The 20692-nt window shown below is 44.1% G+C and overlaps 2 long non-coding RNA genes across 2 annotated transcripts in view; both read left to right on the top strand.

Moving 5' to 3' along the window:
• Positions 1-20692, top strand: part of LOC310837417 — a 201657-nt gene that overhangs the window by 31388 nt on the left and 149577 nt on the right. The window lies entirely within an intron of this gene.
• The window catches only part of LOC310837418, a 34444-nt gene continuing 22652 nt past the window's right edge, over positions 8901-20692 (top strand). The window contains exon 1 of the long non-coding RNA XR_014560534.1: positions 8901-8963. This is a non-coding gene — a long non-coding RNA (uncharacterized lncRNA). The remainder of the gene's footprint in view (positions 8964-20692) is intronic.

Raw genomic sequence — 20692 nt, 5'->3', positions numbered from 1 at the left:
AGTGGGTGGGAAGATTCTTACACAAAGTTGTAGATATGCAGCCAGGAGGGTTGTCAGTGGTTTTCGAAGTGGCTTGTGTAAAGGTAAAGGGACCCCTGACCATTAGGTCCAGTTGCGAATGACTCTGGGGTTGCGGCGCTCATCTCGCTTTATTGGCCGAGGGAGCCGGCGTACAGCTTCTGGGTCATATGGCCAGCATGACTAAGCCACTTCTGGCAAACCAGAGCAGCACACGGAAATGCCGTTTACCTTCCTGCCAGAGTGGTACCTATTTATCTACTTGCATTTTGACATGCTTTCGAACTGCTAGGTTGGCAGGAGAAGGGACTGAGCAACGGGAGCTCACCCCGTTGCGGGGATTTGAACCGCCGACCTTCTGATTGGCAAGTCCTAGGCTCTGTGCTTTAACCCACAGCATGGCTTGTGTAGCTGTCCCTTAATACCAATCTGATGAGCAGCAATTAGCAGGTGATGATGTCATGAAAACCTTTAACCTGTGATCTGTGCATATCAAACTCCTGTTAAAGGCATTAAGAGAAGGCCAGGTGATTTTCTCCCTCCCTGCCCCCTGTTTTCAGGCCAGTTGGCAGTTGAGGCAGCCAACTACTGCATGAAAGCATCTCTAGATTGTGGTCAGCGTGCTTAATGCTGGAGAGCCTGGGGTCCAGGTTAGTTGTTTACCTTCTCTCTTTCTGGCACCATCCTGGGCATGCATTTAAATGGACCAGAACCAGCCTAAGCTCAAAGGTAATTTAATGCTTAAAAGAATTAAGGCTTCAATACCAACCAGACATATTTGGGAATAAGTGAAGCTTGCTTCTCTGTAAACATGCATAGGGCTGGACTGCAAGCGGTTGGGTAGCAGAGGACCCCCCCCCCCTCACTCACCATCAAAACATCACCACAGCTGCTGGAGAAGCGAGGGGATGTTGCAATGCACCCAGCAAGAATGTGCCACACATTTGGGGGGTAAGACAGGAACTGTCCTGTTTGTGGCAGGACGAGATGACGAAAACAAGAGCAGGGAAAGCAGTCGGTGCAAACCCCCAACGCTGTGTATTTTCTCTGTTTGGTTGCTTTTGGAACAATGTGGCAACAGCCATCCAATATCCTAGGGCTCTTGTTTATCTGGGGTTTTTTTTCTGTAAATGAAAAAAGACGAAAAAATGAGAGAAAAACAAGTGTTGCTTCCAAACGGAGAGTCATGTGTTTTGATTCAATCTAATTATACAAAATGATATTTTTATAACCCCTGGAGTTGCCCCTGCTTCTTTGTGTCTTTCTTCATTTGTTTACGTTTAGCACAGTCGAGGATCCAAGTCTTAGTGACTTTTGAAGGAAGGAAGGGGAGGGGGAAAACTTTGCTAGCCTTTGGTATTTGCTACTCTCCATTTCTTCTGGCCTTGTAAACAAACATTATGTTTTCCTTGCTTCACGGTCCTCCTTCCTACTTGCTGCGGCCTCTATTTTCATTCTTCTCAGGAACACCTGAACAGCTTTCTAGAGCACTGAGGCAGTCCCTGGATGCATTGCCCCCTCTCAGCCAACTGGCAAGTCGGTTGGACAGCTCCCACGAGGCACAGAGCATACGTGGAACGGTGCTATGCGTGTTATAGGCACCATCAACTGGAAACTTAAGGGCCAAATATGCAACCTCAGACCCACTTGCTAGCCTTTATGGCTATCCAGGGGCAAGAGAGGTGTGTGGAGGTGATTGTACTCCTATCTTGCAGTCCATTTCAGAGAAGAGGACTTGGTCTCCGCTCTTTAAAATGGCTCTTCTGTAAAAACTAGGCCCCATCTGCACTATACACTGGAAGCAGGATGGTACTGCTTCAGAAAGCCAATGATTTCCCCCAAAGAATCCTGGGAACTGTAGTTTGTTAAGCATCCTGAGAGTTTTTAAGAGACCTCAATTCCTCCCACAGAGCTACAGCACTCAAAATTGTTTAGCAGTCAATCCCTCTTCCCAAGAAACTCAAAGGATTGCAGCTGTGTGAGGGGAATAGCAGCTCTCAGAACCTTTAAGAAATTGCCATTCCCAGGATTCTTTGGGGGGGGAGCCATGACTGTTTAATATGGTATGTTACTGGTTTATATGTACAGTGAAGATGGCTCCCCAGCTGATGAGCTAGGGAAATTATTGTTGTGCTTACCTTTTTTCCTTATGGGCTCCTCTTCTGCATATTGCACACTTAAGATGGGCCATTCTGGTTGCTAACTCTCCTATTTGAACTCTGTCCCTCACATGCATAGTGTGTTTCACTGAAGCACAAGGCTTCTACTTGGCTGGCTGGATCACATTTTTGTCTCAGGATATTGTAGGCTTGTCGTTTCTCGCCTGCTGTTTTCTTCAGCTGTGCATCCTTTTCCTCCTTTGCTGATTGTTTGGCCTGGGCTAAGCATTTTATTGATAGTTCTCTTAACAAGAATTGCTGATTGGCTTGCTTGATGCCCATGTATGGGTTGGTGTTATTCATATTAAATGCTGTTAATTGACTTACTGGTGTGCTTTAGGCTTCCGTCCATTTTCAACATGATTTAAATCAGGGATGGAGAACCTCTGGTCCTTCTGATGTTGTTGGACTACAACTCCCATCATCCCTGACCACTGGCCATGCTGGCTGGGGCTGATGGGTGGGACAGAGGTTTAAATGAACTATTCATTGCTGAACTGTCAATGTTACATTTGTTAAGTATTACCATTTTTGTGTGCTACTTGGATTTTCTATGAGCTACTTTGAACACAATGTGTTTGTAGGAAATGCAGTTTACAAATGTAACCATCACCTATAAAGAAACAGTTGGTGTTTATTGGGTTCCCCAGAAGACATCAGCCTCTGCTTGACCACAGGAGGGCAGTAGTGCTCTACGTGGAAATGCCATAGGGAGATGATGGGACACGAGAAAGATGTCCTTTGGCCTGTGGAGATCTAATAAATGACTGAGAAGTTTGGAAGGTAGGTGGTCTCATTGGCTGGCATCTTAGAATATCATTCATCCTCAGTTTGGCTGATAGCACTGAGGCACATCTAGTTCCAGATAAGGTCAGGTATAGAAGGCTTCCTAATTCTGTGTATCTGCTAAGAGAAATGGTCTGTAGTTCCTCTGAAGTTGCTTTTGCTTTCAGGCAAGGGTGAATGCAATTCATGGTTGCAAGGATGTGAATGCAAAAAAGAAGAAGAAGCTATTTTGTCAAGTAGTTTACGCTCTGCTTCTTGATAATATTTGTATTGCTTCATTTTCATAGAATAGTAGAGTTGGAAAGGGACCCTGAGGGTCATCTAGTCCAATCCCTTTCAATGCAGGAATCTCAGCTAAAGTATCCACAACAGACCCAATCTTAGCTTAACAGCCTCAAGTGAAGGAGAGTCTGCCACCTTGTGAGGGAGTTTGCTTTACTGTCAAACAGCTCTTACCACCAGAAAGTTCTTCCTGAGATTTAGCTGGAATCTCCTTCCTTGTAACTTGAAGCCCTTGGTTTGGGTCCTACCATCCAGAGCTGGATAAAAGAAGGTTGCTCCATCTTCCATGTAATGTCCCTTTAGATATTTGAAGATGTCTATCATATCTCTTCTCAGTCTCTTCTTTACCAGGCTAAACATACCCAACTCCCTCAACTGCTTCTCATCAGGCCTGGTTTCCAGACCCTTGATCATCTTGGTCACCCTCCTCTGCACTTGTTCCAGCTTGTCAATATCTTTCCTAAATTGTGGTGCCCAGAACTGGACACAGGACTCCAGGTGTAGTCAGACTGAGGCAGGATAGAATGGTACTATGACTTCCCTTGACTGGGACGCTATACATCTGTTGATGCAGCCTAGACTAGCATTAGCTTTTCTTTTCTTTTTCCTGTTGAATCACACTGGTGACTCATGTTAAGCTTGTGGTCTACAAAGACACTTTGATCCTTTTCATTTGTACTACTGGCAAGCCAGGTGTCCTCCATCTTATATTTGTGCAGCTGGTTGTTCCTGCCTAAGTGTAGAACCTGACATTTGTCCCTACTGGAATTAATTTTGTTCCTTTGGGCCCAGTTCTCCAATCTGTTAAGGCCATATTGAATCCCAGTTCTGTCTTCTGTGGCATTAGCTGCCCCTCCTAGTTTGGTGTCATCTGCAAGTAAGCATGGTGCTTTGTAGATCTGGTATGACTCTTTGCAGCAGGTAGTCCTAAATTCTGAAAAATGGCATTGAAGCTGGAAGATCTCATTGAAGAGATCTAGTTTAAGTCCTGCTGATGTGGAACTAGGGAATTCATTTGTTCTGGAAAGTTCAGGTCCACATCAGGAATATTTGTTGCATATGTGTATTCCTCACATCAGAGTTATGCACCAGCATGGAATGTGTAGTTTTTCCTAATGCCAACAGTTACTGTCCATTTGTATTTCATTTTCCTGTATATTTTATTAAGTTTCATGTAAACAGACATAATGTTCAGCCACATTAAGCATGTAACATAGAAGTGTCTATACACTGATTAACCTTTGATGTTTATGTTTTGAAGGCTGTTACATGTAGCAAAGATTACTTGCTCTGGAGCAACTACTCCCCATTACTTCTGAATATTAGTGCTAACACAATTCACAACCACCACTTCTACACCTAAGCATGCAGTGGAAAATCTAAACAAAAAAAAATTCCTTCCAGTAGCATCTTAAAGACCAACTAAGTCAGTTCTTGGTATGAGCTTTCGTGTGCATGCACACTTCTTCAGATACCATGCACACGAAAGCTCATACCAAGAACTGACTTAGTTGGTCTTTAAGGTGCTACTGGAAGGAATTTTTTTTTGTTTTGACTATGGCAGACCAACACGGCTACCTATCTGTAAGTGGAAAATCTGTTACTCTACCACTCTGGAAATATAAGCGGGTCTGTAGCCTGATTATGCAACAGGCTTGCTGTGGTTCAGCTTATGGAAGGGGAAAGGACACCATCATGCTCCCTCACTATCACTACCTTTGCAAATTTTGTAGAAACATTGAAGAGACGGAAGGGTCTCAAAGGCTCATCTTAGTCCAACCACCTTTGCTGTCACCTTCATTCTTGACTTTGACTTTGGATTACCATATGGCTGGGTATCTGTGTGCCTGATTCTACAAACCAATTAATTCCCTGGCTCCTTTCCTTCCATGGAAATCCTAGTCATATATTTCCTCTTCTTGATACCTAGGCAGTACCTCTTTGGAATAAGTGGGGCAAAGAGATCAAGAGAGGTTTTTCCTGACAATCTCTCCACCATGAAACGTATACAACCCAAGCCCTTCTTCCACCATTCATCTTGCTTCATCTTCCCAGGATTTTGGAGTGGAAGGTACTGACTGATTCCATCTGCCAGCTTGACTGTGCTTTAAAGGCAGCAAATCCTGGGGACTTTTAAACTTACAAACAGAAACATGCATTGGAAAAAGGCTGAAAGAAAAGAACAGCTCTCTCTAGGCAGGCTGGCTCGAGCCCCAGAGCAATCTAAAGCAAGCCCCCCAGGAGCCACTCTTCAGTGACAGCCATGCAGGTTTCTTTTTGTCAATAGAGCCTGTCCTGTTTGATGCATCCATTTTTATTCCTTAGGTGCTCTGTGAATATGATATAGAGGAAGCAAAGGGAGGAATAAAGAAAAATGACTATATCTGGTGTTGTGAAATGGACTTCCAGAAGCAATATTTTAAAACTACATATACAACTTAGGATGACTAGAAAAAGAGGATCAGGCCTGGAACATCACCACTGACCTCATTAGATTTCCATCCCCTCGGTTCGTGAATCATATGCACCCTAGAAATTGAACAGTTAAGACCTATAGAATGATTGATATCCTGGAAGGGAGCCATATTCTCTTTATTCATATGGAAACTTATTGAAGAAAATCAACCCCATATGCTGCTGTTTTACTATAGTGCCTCTAACTGCGTCATTCCTTATCTCAAGATTACATGTTACAGCAAATTGCACATCCCTTAACATGGTACAAAGATGTCGTAAGTTTCTCCCAGTTGGCCCTCAAAGGCATATTGCTCAGGACCATCCGAACAGGCTTTTTTGAAAATAGAAAAGGAACCCCAGTTGATGAAAGAATGGAAGACACATGGACTTACAAGAAACATGGAAGGGTTTTGGGGTTTTTTGTAATTCCTAATGGAATGGAATAACATGATAAAAATAAATAAATTAGCTACTGCTATCTTATACCGGTCAGGTACCATACAATCAGAGGGGAAATAGGCCAATTTTTTTCTAGGGAAAGTGTGAGCAATTAGGAACATATTAACACACATGGTGGGACTGCCCCTTTGTCCAGTCATTCTATGGGAAAGATTTAGGCAAGAAAAAAATTCAGCTGCAAAGTGAGACAGGGTCCTAAATTCAGTCTCCAGCCTTTTTTGCTCAACGATGTCCTACCTAAATGCAGAAGGAGCTTTTGTTATAGTCCAATGATAGCAGATCAGTTGTAAAACAAACAGGGACAGGAAGTCCTTCCAACAATTAAATACTTGACAGTGATTCCATTGGGAAAACTCACACATACCAGATCAGAGATGTAAGAGAATGGGGTCTGATGCTGATTTATTTGTCTCCTGGCTTCGCTTTATTTTATACACAAAGGCTTATTACATAGATCAAAAGCCTCCAAAATAATGTATAATTTACCTATGGTTGAATACAATCTAAGGAAGCTCAAATCTGTACAAAACCACTGACATGTTTTAGTACAAATGACACCCTATTTTCCATTTAGCAAGCATCAATCTGAGGGTTGATTGCAGTCTGGAAGCTCTGATTGTTGTTGTTTTTTGAAATTGTTATTGTTTAATTATATTTGCTGTCATTATTGGGCTTTGACAATATGCAGAGTCTCTCCCCACAACCCCTGAATATTCCAGGATAATAACTGACTGTGACATCAGCACCAGCTACAACCTTCCATCACTTGCTGCTATGGTAACTGGTATTAAACAAGAGAGCTTGCCAGTCCCCTTTAAAAGCCCAGAAGCAGCGAGCAGGGATGATGATTGGAACTCTCATTCCATTCCCCCCCCCCCCTGGCACTTTCATTCAGCCTCTTCTCCAGCCAGATATGGGGCAAAACTAAAACCGTGCTTGCTACTGCAGGCAGAAGTTGAGTCAAATGTTGGATGGGTGGGTTTTGGTAGTCCCGTGGGTATATATTCTGTCATAAAGCAAACTACATATCACAGGTTCCATATTTTTGTAACATGTCCATCCAAAATCTTAGCCAGCCACCCATACTGCTTAACATCTTGGAGTCTAATCTGCCCCCTGTTCTTCTTTTGGTAGTTTGGAGTATAAGCTGTTTATACTTCTATATATATGGTGAAGCAACATTAACCCTGTTTACATACTACAGTTGTGTACACTGTACACCTACTGAATGGGATGGGGGAGGGAGAGAGGAGATTTCACTCTGCTCTCCCTTCCTTATTCAGATTGAGCACATATCTCATGAAAGCATCTTTACATCTAGAAACTGTACACACAAGCTGTGGAGATGTGATGGGGAGCCCTGTTTTTGCAGGGTTCTCAACCTGTGAAGAGCTCATGCAGATGCCTTTTATATCCATATATGCTATTTTACCAGATGCTGAACTGACAAAAGAAGGGTAGTTTCTATCCTTACTCTATGCATGCTCTGTACATGACTGCAAGATGTGCAGAGGGCTAATGTTGCTTTGCCCTGTCAAAAGAATAGTGTGACTAGGCCCTTAACTGCTAGGAGAGGGGCAGGGGATAGGATAGACTCCCAAACATTGTGTATAAGAGAGGGGCAGAAGCCAGTGGGTGTGGGACTCCTCTATGCCTGTTCAGTGGACATGATCTTAACATACATTGAGTTTCTCTGGAGTGGCAGCCAGCCCTGTGAATGCATCCTCAGACTTCTGTGTGTTTGCAGCTCACCAGCTTCCCAGAAAACCCTTGGCTTGAGCCAAGAGGTAGTGAGCCATGATCTTCTTGGTACACACTGGAGGTGTGTTGGATCAATGACAAGACCAGGCAGCAGACTAAAAAGATCAGCCTTGGCCTGGGGGGGGGGGGGATAATGAACTCATGAGTCCCGTCCCATGAACTCACTCCTGTCCTCTTCTCAACCTTGTCTCATGAGATGTTCTGGACTCAAGGGGAAAAGACATTGTTTGCTGCGACACTCCAGTGTGTTGTGAGTGTCTGCCAGGTTAGGTGCCAGGATGTTACAGCACAGCATTCAGGAAACACCACTCTTGTGTCTTTTTTATTTTTTAAAAAATCCACACTGTAGCATCCAGGAGTCTTTGAGTCCTTTCACACCCACCCAAACGCTTCTCTAACATCATACAAATGGCATGCTGTCCGTGTGCTTTCAGCATGGCTCTCTTGGGATGTGCCTGGTTTGTTTTCCAGTAGGTAAAATCATCCATGACTCAATTCAGCTCTTCAGGAGCTGTGGGATTGGAGAGGAGGTGGAGAAGAGGACTATGCACACAATACACAGTTTTATGCACCAATAAGCCACAGGCATGAGTCTCTGGAATGAAAAAGGCCAGCAGTTTGGGGGGGGGGGATGTTCACAAGAGCTTTCCAAGCTTGCAGAATACAAAGGAAAGATCTGAAGTATCATATGATCATTGTCAGTAGAGCACTGCAGGCTACCAAGCAGTACTGGCACCTATGGGAATTTGTTCACTAAGCCTCCTAGCTGCTTGAGGAGGGTTTGTTCTGATTGTGCTGGAGAGCAATGTGATAAGCACACTGCAGTCCAATGAGGATCCCTTTTCCAGCTGTGCCTGTAATTAAATAAGTAGAAACTTGCTATGTAGCTCCATGCTACGTATCAATTGAGCAGCTACAACACTGGATGTTGTACATATGTTTGCTTGTTAATAAATTATCTGTTCTAATTTACTACATAGAATCTGGACCTTCATGTTGACGACAGCACATGATACCAGCAGTGGAATACGTTGTGTGAAGGTACTGTGGAATATTTGAGGCCTCTGCATCCTTTATCTCTGTCACATGAGGCAGCTGAGGTCTGGAAGAGGGAGAGGTTTGAGTACAACGAGAAGGGAGTGACACTGAAAGGGAAAAGGGGAGTGTTTCAAACAACAGCAGAAGCTTGAGTAAAGTGATGAGTGGAGGGACACTGAGAGCATGCTTTTAAAGAAAATAAAGCCATTTTAAGAAGGAGAAATAGCAGAAATGGGAACAACAAAGAAGCTAAAATTACTTACTTACTTACTTACTGTACCTCAAACATTGTTTAAAACTGCCACTTTCCTCCCTCAGTGTCACCCTATGCTTGCTCTACTCAACCCTCTGCTGGTTGTTTTTTTTTTAAACAACACCACCAACATCACTTCCCTCCTCTCAGTGTCCCATCATCTTTGTTTTATTCCAACCTCTCCAGTTGTTTAAAATGACTTTCCCTTTCTCTGTATTCTTCCCTCCCTATTTTACTCAAACTTCTGCTAGTGTTTAAAACCACCACTTTCCACTCTCAGGGATCGTCGCTACTCATCAATAGCAAGGATCCATTCTGAGTATCTTTGCTTCCTTGGTAGATAGGGAAAGAGTAGGAAGAGAAAAAGAGAAGCTAGAATCTGAATCATAAATCCTGCTTGCACAGACTGTATCTGTGACCTATATTCCTGCCAGAGGCAGAAGAGTCTTTTACACTTCTTTATGGTATCATCTGAAACTGTTCCCAGACATGACAAATCACAAACTTGGTAAGATAACTTTAACATTTCATTCACATTTAAAACATATGGCTTGGTTGGAATATTTTGCAAATGAAGTGTTATTTGCGTCACACCAGATTGTAAGCACGATACTTTGTTTGTGTGTGAAAGCCACTGCCTTTAGGTTGATACGGTGTATCATGTGCTGAGATTTGAGGGATGGTGTTTCATACTGCATATACTGGCTAAAGAGGGATTCTGCTGCTACCTCAGTAAGGTGCAATCAGAGTTTGTCTGCTAGATGAAGTTTGCCCTATCTAGGCTCAAAGCTCAGAAGAAGCAGAATGTAGCAACAGCACTTCAGGTGGAGCAGAATCGCATCAGAGAGAGCAAGGCGGTGGGTATCAGGACCTTGGATAGCACACTGAAGAAGGTGCTGGCTGGAGAATTCTCCCAAAAGCAGAGCTGTTGATTCAGCAGAGTGAAGAGGCCTACTGAAGGCTGACTGGTCTGCGTTTGCTGTTAGCTTCACTCCTTATGAAGAACTGCCTCTGTTTGTAAAAAACATTTCACTCCTACAACGTGGGTCTGGTGGGGACTGTTTTGGAAATGCAACTTCTGATTCCAAGGAGTCCAGAAAGGCCACATACCCTAGCCCAGAGGGTCCTGGAATGGGAGGTGATGGTTTCCTGAGCATTGCCTCATCCATATTCCTGTCTTCTTTTGAAGTTGAAGAGTAGCCATGATGTGATACAGACATCACAAGTAGAAACTATTGATACCCTTTCCACAAATGATGTGGGGAGTGAATGGAAGGATCATTTTCAGGGTTTTTAAAACTCCTAGTCACTTGAGAGACACGTGTGTGTGTGTGTGTGTGTGTGTGTGTGTGTGTGTGTGACAAATGACCAACAAGATCAATAAATAATTTCAAAAGTTGTTATCTTGTGAACCACCCTAAGATCTTTGGATGAAGTGTACATAAATTTAATAAATAATAATCATCAAGATAAAAATCTGTCCCATGTTGGTCAATGAACACCCAAGCCCACCTTCTGTCCCCTGAGCCCTTTATCCTCATGGGCTTATGCCCGCTTGACTTTGTGTAGGGGGATGCAACCCTATCTACAAACGATGCAGCATTTTCTCAAGTGTCTCTTCACAGCCACAAGGTCCTACAAATGTTTGCTTTAAACTGGGGATAAGTCCTGAAGTTGGAAGACCCGAGGGGCCAGTTTCTCTTCTCCAAATACCAAATTCCACATGCAAGTGCATGGAATGGATACAACACTGGCCCAGCAATCTTATGCTATGGGAGCGAACCCTGTTGAATTCAGTAGCGCTTCCTTCCTAATGACATACATTTAGGACTGCACTACACATGTAGGGTTTCCTGCTCCAAAGCAAGCTCATAATTGCTATTTCACAAATGAAGTTTGTGTGTACTCGCATGCCTGTTCTCTGGCAGCAACAAGGGAAAAGACATTCCAATAGGGATAGCAGTAAACTGAAGGCAGTGCTCAACATGCGAATACACTCCTCAGTTATCAATATTTTACTAAAGGGATGTCCTTTGACATTTGTCAAGAAAGCAACATGTCTTGTTCACTAGCCTGAGAAGTGTTGATAAAAGGATAGTTGAGAGTAGGAAGCCTCAAGAAATTAAAGTGGTACATTGCTGTAACTCTGTCCTTACCTTACCTCAAGCAACACAGGGCAAGTTAAGGACAGGAAAGCAATGGGAATGACTGCATTACCATGCTTGTTGTGGTTTGAAGACAAACTCATAATGTCACTGTAACACAGTTTGATGAAATTTAATTTCCTTGGTATTATTACCATTATATTTTTATGCAGCAGTAAAAAGGTTGATCCTTTTTCTTTCTTTGCCTGAAGACACATCTGCTTTCTGCAGATTACAATGAAAGGCATCACTGTGTTCTCACTTGAATACTTTGGAAATATGTTATTATTGATCTGATGGTCAGTGGCAAAGTGCTCTGTGGCTTGCAGAGCAGGACAGCGGTAGCAGAGTGTTTAACTTTACGATGAGAGAATTTCCTTCTTAAAATATATTTTGGGGCATGTGAAGTAGCTGTCTTGGGGAAAACGCTTCTCTTGAAAGTATATAAACAAGGCAGAATGATTTGAATGTAGTATTTAAATCATTTAAATCACCAGAGCCTCAGCAATACAAATGTAAGAGATGGGAACTGGCTAGTCGCATAAATGGCCACTGCTGCATTGCTTCACAAAGACCAGACCAAGATGTAATTAAAGAAACTGCATGCATGTCTCTTCCTTTCTTCCCCCCAGAAAACTACAAAATGTGACATAACCATGGTGTGCATTTCCCTACAAATGAAACTTACAAGAATGTAGTGGGACAGTGAAATGATGTCCCTTCATGTCGTTTGTATGGGGAATTGAGGAGAAGGTGATGGCTACAGCTTCTGTCAGCAGTTGTACCATTTCTGCAATGCCAGGTTCCAGCTTAAGAAACTTAAGCATTTAGGCTATTTCCAGTCCTTCAAGATAGAGTGACTGTGCTTATGTAGCCAAAACAGTCACCATCACTCTACCCAGTGCACAAGGGGGAGGTATCAGCAGTATCGGAGCTTTGAGGTTTGCAAAAGCACACACACACAAATATTCAGAGGAAAATCCCAAGGGCTGGAAAAAACACATCCCAGATTCCCTAATGAGGGCTGAGCATTTTGAGTGGGCATGGGATGCTGAGTGACTGTTGGGGCACCAGAAGAAACTGTAACACTGTTGGTGGAAATTTAAATATAAGAATGCTGTCATAAAAACATGGTTTGGTTTGTAAATAGGTAACTTAGTTGACATCTAACTGGAGCCTGGAAGATACAATGTAGAGGGGTTGTGCTGTTGGCATTCTGCTGAGAAGCAGATAGTTGGCAGCTATTAGACACTACCAAGGATGCATGATAGCCTGAGCAAGAGGAGATGGGCAGTTATCAGAAATGCAGGGCAGCAAGGCAAAGGAAGGCTAGCACCTTGGAGGGAGATCAAGGTGGGGTTCAGGACCATGGATGGTGCTCTTGCTGCTGAGCCCAAGCATCTTAGGTTGTCTCAGCAACTGATTGAGGTTTATTACAGGGCTGGGGAATCATTGACTAGTGACTCCACACCCCCAGCCCTCCTGGCCAGCTAAAGGGCTGACACCTTCTTCTGCAGTTGTTGGCTCTTTTCGGGTCATGAGGTTTCCAGCTTGGCGGGGTGGGAATCTCTCCTCAGGGCTCTGTTGATCCCTTGAGAAGACTGTGGATCAGCTGTCAGAGTCTGGCAACAGATGTGTCCACTCAGGGCCTCAAGCAGATGAGCTCTGGTGTTCATTGACCTACACGGGACAGATTTTTATCATGATAAAAGCATTGTAATGATTTATTGAACTTTTGGGTCAGTTGTTATACACACAAAAAGAGTCTCCCAGGTGACTAGGAGGTGGGTCATCTGGTTGGACACTGCAAGAACAGAATGCTGGACTAGGTGGGCCATTGGTATGATCCAACCGGGCTCTTCTGATGTTTTTATCAGTCTCCTCTTCAGGGCTGCAGTTGCTAGAGGACTCTGCCTCCAAGAAGTTCTGTTCTGGTCTCCTGAAAGTTGTTAAAGAGATGACTAGGTGTCGTCTAGAGTTTTCTGTCATGACAGTTGACAGTACCTTAGCCTTGGGGGCTGAATGTGGCCCTCTAGCCCTCTCTCTCCAGCCCTTCAGGCTCTGTCCAGGCCATGCACACCCTGACCGTACTGATCCTACTCTGTACCCTTATGTTACCTGCATCCTTGATCTGTGACAATATCTCTTGATTGCCTGGATGAAAGGTGTGTCTGAAAAAACCCACTCCTGGCATGGTTCTCCCAGATGTTTATTCAAGAGGCAATGTGGCCCTTGGGTTGAACAAGGCTCCCTGCCCCTGGCTTACATTAATGCCATAATACTTGTGCAAATCTATGGTGAGATGGCACTTGGAACGCTGTGTAAGAATCTGGTTGGCACACCTCAAAAAGGATATTCTGAAAAAGAGTGGCCAAACTGATCAAGGCACTTGAGCTTCTCCCCTTTAAAAGTAGGTTAGAACATTTGGGACTTCTAAGTTTGGAGGGGAAGGGTCAGAAAGTGAGGATATTGTGGAGATATCCAAAATTATATGTGGATGATTTGGCCAATGAATTTGTTTGTTAAAGGTAAAGGTACCCCTGCCCGTACGGGCCAGTCTTGACAGACTCTGGGGTTGTGCGCCCATCTCACTCAAGAGGCCAGGGGCCAGCGCTGTCCGGAGACACTTCCGGGTCACGTGGCCAGCGTGACAAAGCTGCATCTGGCGAGCCAGAGCCGCACACGGAAACGCCGTTTACCTTCCCGCTGGTAAGCGGTCCCTATTTATCTACTTGCACCCGGAGGTGCTTTCGAATTGCTAGGTTGGCAGGCGCTGGGACCGAGCAGCGGGAGCGCACCCCGCCTCAGGGATTCGAACCACCGACCTTTCGATCGGCAAGTCCTAGGCGCTGAGGCTTTAACCCACAGCGCCACCTGCGTCCCTATTTGTTTGTTAGGCCTATCCAAACAAACAAATAACAAAAGCACACCAACCCCAGGACAGTGTTTTCCTATTAATTTCTGCATAGGGTTGTTTTTATATCTGTAACCCATCCCTGTGGTAGAACTTTTCAAGCAAAGGCATACCTTATGTATAGCTGTTGGAGGGCTGCAGCTTTGTGTGTGCTTTTCCTATGGTCCTCCTGGCAGATCCTTTGCTATCATTACTCATGTTGACACATTCTGCAAAGTAACTGAGGCAACTTTTGGGAAACAAGGGTTTCTAATTTCCCTTTCAAACTCTGAAGGGACAAAAAAGAGAATCTGCACACACACACAGAGAGAGAGAGAGAGACAGAGAGAGAGAGAGTGCAAATAAAACAGATCATTTAAACTGAAATTTCATTGTGGACTGCCTCTGCTTTCTCTGTCATACAAGGGAGCGGGAGTACAAAAACCCTTAGGTCTGGTTAGTAAAGGAGCCAGCATTTCTATACCTTAAACCTCCAGAGGTCTAAAAATTCCTGCGTTCAGATCCCATTTCAGAAGTGTAGAACAATAAAACACTGTGTTTTGTTTAAAACATGGCAATTTGAACTTTCAGGCTTGCCTTTCAAGCAGGATTTTGTAGTAGTGCTGAAAAGAGACAGCAAAAGGTTTTAATAATAATAATAATAAAGTTGTATTTCCCCATTTGCCTCTGGCATGCTTGGAAGTGGGTCTGCTTGCTTCAGAAACACCATAACGTTAGTGCAGTCTCCTCCAAGCTGGTGCCCTCTGGGTGCTTTGGACTACAATTCCCATCAGTCCCAGCCAGCTGATGGGAGTTGTAGTCAAAAACATTTGCAGAGCACCAGGGTGCAATAGTTGCATTGGTGAGTTAGATGGGCCCTGGCTCTTTTTTCTTTTCTTTTTTTAAACAAACCTCCAAAATGACTGAGACAGGATGCTGGTGTTTACAATAAAACAGGTTTATGGACCTTGTCATTTGACATCTCACATAGGGATGACGACAATACTGAACTGCAAAATAAGCTGCAAAGAGAAAGTCGTCATGTACCGTTCGGAGGTCACTCTGATGGATAATGACACTTTAAAACATGTTTTGCACTTTGGACTATAATTTTTTCTAAAAATGGGACAGCATCAAATACATTTTTGGGCTAATGAAAAACAGAATTGTAAATATATTAGCAAACAGGCCATCTGAATAGGCCCTGCTGGTGGTCTCTGTGGAGTCATATAACTGGGGCTGCTTGCACTTGGATAACCTCCTGGTAGCAAGAGAAAATGTTTATGAATCTAGAATGGCTCACAAATGTTAGAACAAATGATTACTTTATCCTGAAAAACTGAACTGCAAGAGACTTCTCCTGGCAGTTTGTCATTGCTTCGTCTCCCACTTTAAAGCATTTGGTCACCCCGCCAATAAGCAAAGATAACGTGGCTGAATGCTGACACTGAGTTGCAAGCAGACATTTGCAAGATGGCAGAGTGAACAGCTCACAAACAGAAGGCAGCCTATGGATGGATCTTACTGCCAAGGAAGGAGGAATGGCAAACAAATGGGAAGAACCCATAGCTGGCTTCCGAATCCTCTGCCCAAGCCTTGATGCCTCTGCTTGTACAAAACGTCTATAGTAGGTGGAGAGAGATGTTCCAGGTGCAGCCTATTAAAGCTGATCCATGTTTGTTACTTTGAGAGCTCCTCACTCTGTTAGTTTTAAGCATCGTAGTATGTGAGTGTTTTGCAATCCTCAACATGTTTACCCCAAATCACCCTGCAAGGGAGGGAAAACTTGTCACTCCCACCCGGACAACTGTATGACTCAGATCACGCAGGATCTTATTCCCAGAGTAGGAAGCTAAAAGCAAGGTCTTGACCCTGAATGGTCTTCCACCTTGCTTCTCTGACATGGCTTTTAGATTTTCTCTTTATCTCCATGTTCAGGAGATGGGAGATTCTGAGCTTTCTATACATGTGTCAGGCAGCATACTGTTTCAAAAGAGGCAAAAGCAGTAACCCTGAACTGGACATTGCACTCCCTGCAGTTTAATGCACCACCAGCCAGACATTCTAAATAATCCCTGATGCTCTCATTCCAAACCCCATGGCAAGCAGTTTCACGTCTATAAATAGTCATACTACAAATAACAGTTAGCATTGGACTATTAACATATGCAAAGGCCTGCAAAGTTATCGGAGGAAGAATACAACAGAGAGGCCAGGCACCAATGCACGATTACTTCTATTTAACAGACTTCTTGTTCTGTTCTTCCCAAGGCCTGATTTATGCATGACACAGAGCAATGCCAAAACGCTTACCCATGTAAATGTTTCACACATGCCTTGACACATTTAAATGCATCTGCAATATGCACCATTTGTTTACATGAAGTGCTAATAGCATGACATCAGCAGGCCCATCTGGGTACCCATCACTAGCAGGCTAATACTGCATGGCAATGGGCTGCCATTTGTGATGGTGAACTCCCTTGTGATATAGGCAGAAGTTAAGGAGTCCAGTGTGGTTGCATATGAACTGCAATAAGATACCGTTTGGCAAACGGTTGTCTTTATTCACGCTGAAAGAAATGTTAAAGTAATGAGAGAAAATATTTATGGACCTGTAGAGAGAGAAAGAGGGAAACATGTAAATGTATCCAGAATATGGCCCATTCCACTTCCTAGAGGCAAAGCACCATGGAGAGAAGAGAATTATGGGATCTCTTTATAGGAATCCACTGAACATACATCTTTGAATGGGGAAATGGATCATATAGTGAGTTGGGAACAGTCTTCGTCATAAAAACATGCCTAACTCAAGTCCAACTAGTTTCACAGTAGGCCGATTGAAAATACAACTAAATCCAGATACAACTCAACCTGTAGGAAGCGTAGAAATAAGGCATGCCCTCCTGAATGACACTTATATAAGTACCATGCTGTTTGCCTGTGTCCATGTGAGTTCACAAAGGCGATTGAGGGTGGAATTCAGTGTAGCACGGGGGGGGGGGGGATAAGGTCTGCTCGTGTAACAGGACTTCCGCCTCTCCTCCTCCCACACCCCACACCACCCAAGCCTATTCTGAGGCTTCCCCCAACCCTCCAGAGCAGATTTAGGGAATGCAGGGGATGATGAAGTCCTATCGCATGAGCAGACCTCATTCCACACACATATCAACTGTAGCTGAATACCACCTGGAGTGTATGTGTGAGAGAGAAGCAGGATTGGGGAGGGGGGAGAATCTGGGCTTTATTTCTTCAAAATGGGCCTCTGAAGCCCAAAAGGACTTCTGCAGAAGGAGAGAACCTGATGCAAATATCATTGCATTTTGCCTGTCTCTGCATCTCCATTGTCTTAGGATTGATGTGCATGTTTGTAGACCACTGGCAAAGGGAGTGTGGGGGGAGCGCACCACCCCCGGCAGCACGATCCCAGTGGGGTGCCATTGTGGCTGTACCCCCCGCCCACGCTGGGTGCCACAGCCCCGCAGGCGGCGTGCCACACTCCCAGGACACATGCCAGCCCCACCCCTGCCTGCTCTCCACCCCTCGGTGCCGGAGCATGAAGCTCTGCCACTGTTGTGCACATCACTTAATATCTCATCATTTGCACTTGGAGGCAATGTCAGGTGATATGGAAGCAGATGATATGTGATGGCTCTTTTTTTTTACAAATGCCATCACTTCATAATACAATCTGGATGTGCATGTGCTAACTCATCCTTGCTTTCCCTGCCTCATAGATTTGCTTTCTGACTTCCATGACATGCAGGCTGCTCAGTATGTTCAGAAGCAGAAACTTAAGCCTGCCAAGTTGCTTCTCTACTACTACCTAATATAGCTACACCTTTTTTTGGGGGGGGGGGGGGAGATTTTTGAGCTGCTTTGCTATCCTCTTCCTGTCCCTGCCATGCATGCATTGCACACTTTATGGATCATCACTGGTCATTTAATGACTTACTTTCCTCGTAGTGGGTGGTGGTCATCTGTAGCCACTGGTAAAAGCAAACATTATCCCACCCCACCCCTTCCCCCTTCACATCACGGCCAGAAACGGCAGACGATCACCTCTCTTTGCAATCAGAGCCTCCATATGGTATGTTTTTAAGTGGCCACTTCATGGCTGGCTGTCATCGGATTCCACTTGCAGTCACTGGGAGACTTTGTTTCAAGAAGAGCACAAAAACTTTCACAAGACCTGTCCTGTTTTCAGGCAAGCAACAGAAATCTGTAGGCACGGGTTTAAGTCCTGGCTAATGTGCCTGTGATGCTTGCCTGTGCAGAGGGGCCATCTTTGTACAATACGGGGCTTCCCCTCCCCTTCTTAGGCACCATTCTGCTTTTTATTAGCGCAAACTGGCAATGAAGGAGATGGGGATGGTGTGTTGTGAGTTACTGGGGCGAGGGAAGGGAGAGCTGGTGCTAGTTCCTTCTTTAATGAAAACCAGCTTTTCCAGAAACAGAAAAGACCTTGATAAACCTCCTGGCTTCCTGCTAGGGGGTTTATTCACCCTTCCTCTTGGATCAAGCACCAGTTTTGGCTGGGATCTTGTTTTAAGACTTTCCACCTTAGGTAATTTATTTCGTTCACCACGGAGAATAACTTTAGGGCAAACAAAAGGATTTGTGCTTTACTGGTTGATCCAGTATGGACCACACATATATTTGGATGCTGTTATTGAACATAACATATACCCTCCACCCAATAACCAAGCACCATAGGATTTATCAGCAGTGGTGTAATGACCAGTGATGCATAGAAGGGCATCTCAAGGACTATAAGAAGCATTGCCATGGTCCCTCGGCTGCATGCTAATATTTGTAATTATTGTAGGAAATTATTTACATAGTATCTACAGTTATCTGCAGTGGAAGCAGTGGAGCATTATTACACTGCTCAAGCAGCAGGTAGGGGGAAATCAGTCTGGCTATTAAAAGCAATGGGCTGGCACAATCATACTAGGTTAGGTTGTAAGCCAAATCCGGTCACACTGTTCTGTAACTCTGCCGTGTCAGTATAGGAATAGCTCCTCAGCATGAAATTCTAATTCTTAAAATTATTATTGTGGACATTTTAAACAGGGCCAAAGTAGTCATGGCAAGCGAGCACAGAAAACAGCAACTATGTGTCTAGTTCCCCTCTCCCCTTCTTTTCTATAACACACCCTGGTCAGCAAACCTTTTCAGCAGGGGGCCGGTCCACTGTCCATCACACCTTGTGGGGGGGGCAGGTTATATATATATATATTGGGGGGGAGGAAATGAATGAATTCCTATGCACCACAAATAACCCAGACATGCATTTTAAATAAAAGGACACATTCTACTCATGTAAAAACACGCTGATTCCCGGACCGCCCGTGGACCGGATTGAGAAGGTGATTGGGCTGCATCTGGCCCATGGGCCTTAGTTTGCCTACCTCTGATCTAGTAGATAAGACCCCATACTGCAATATCAGGACAGCCTGTGTATTTTGACCCAAGCCTCCCTCACATGGTTGGCAGTCTGAGATGGGAATGGAGTAGATGCAGAAGACACAGAAAGCCATGACATCATGACATGAAGTAAGCTCTGTGATGATCTTGAATTGTATTGACCTAATGGCCAGGCATCCATTTTTACCAGTCCCTGACTCTCCCAATGACAACACTTTAGTGCCAGTGGAATATTGGTTCTAGTCTTCCTCTCTGCAAATTTGTGATCTTCTGGAGAAACACACACTGAAACTTTCTGGGTGTTTCCCATTATTTTTATTTTTTATTAATGTGTTCCCAGGGTGAAATTACCCAGCCATGGGGTATGAGTAATTCCTGGCCAGGCTGACCCAGAGATGATAATTTGGCCTTCTTCCTGATACCTTCTTTAGTATGGAGATTGGGAAACCATATTAGTATAGGCATTCCTGATTGGCTTTTTACAAGCCCCGCCTTTGAGAGATTGGTTGGTCTGTGTCACAGGGAATGGGTAATGCCCTCTTCTCCATCCTGAATATTCTGAGGTTTAAAAAGAGTCAGGATAGTTCCCCATCTCTCTTTTGGCTTCCTGGTTTCTGTGTCAAACATATTGGACTGGTGCTTCTTCAGAGCCCAGGGAACATGTGCCTGTTGCCATTTCAAAATGGCCTGAAACAAAGACTCTCGGAAGGTGTATGTAAGTTTTGGCCTCTGTTTGATATTCCCATATCTAGGCTAGGATGGCATCACATAAGCATTTTTGTATTTAGTTAGCATAGAAGCATAGAATTGTAGAGTTGGGTATATCTAAGTTACTTTATCTGCTTCTTTTCCATAGTAAGCTACCTTTCTTTTTAATAAGAGTTTGGTCTAAGAAAGGATTCTGTTTTCAGCTGTGTTTAATGAAAATGTCTACCTGGATTGTTAGGCTATGTACTTTCATGGAGAGGGTTTCATGCCCAGATTAGCAAAGTGAGCTTGGCTTGGGCATACA

Source organism: Podarcis gaigeae (assembly GCF_964106915.1).
Source record: "Podarcis gaigeae genome assembly, chromosome: 1".
Classification (NCBI taxonomy): Eukaryota; Metazoa; Chordata; class Lepidosauria; order Squamata; family Lacertidae; genus Podarcis; species Podarcis gaigeae.
This window is presented reverse-complemented; position numbering and strand designations above follow the sequence as displayed.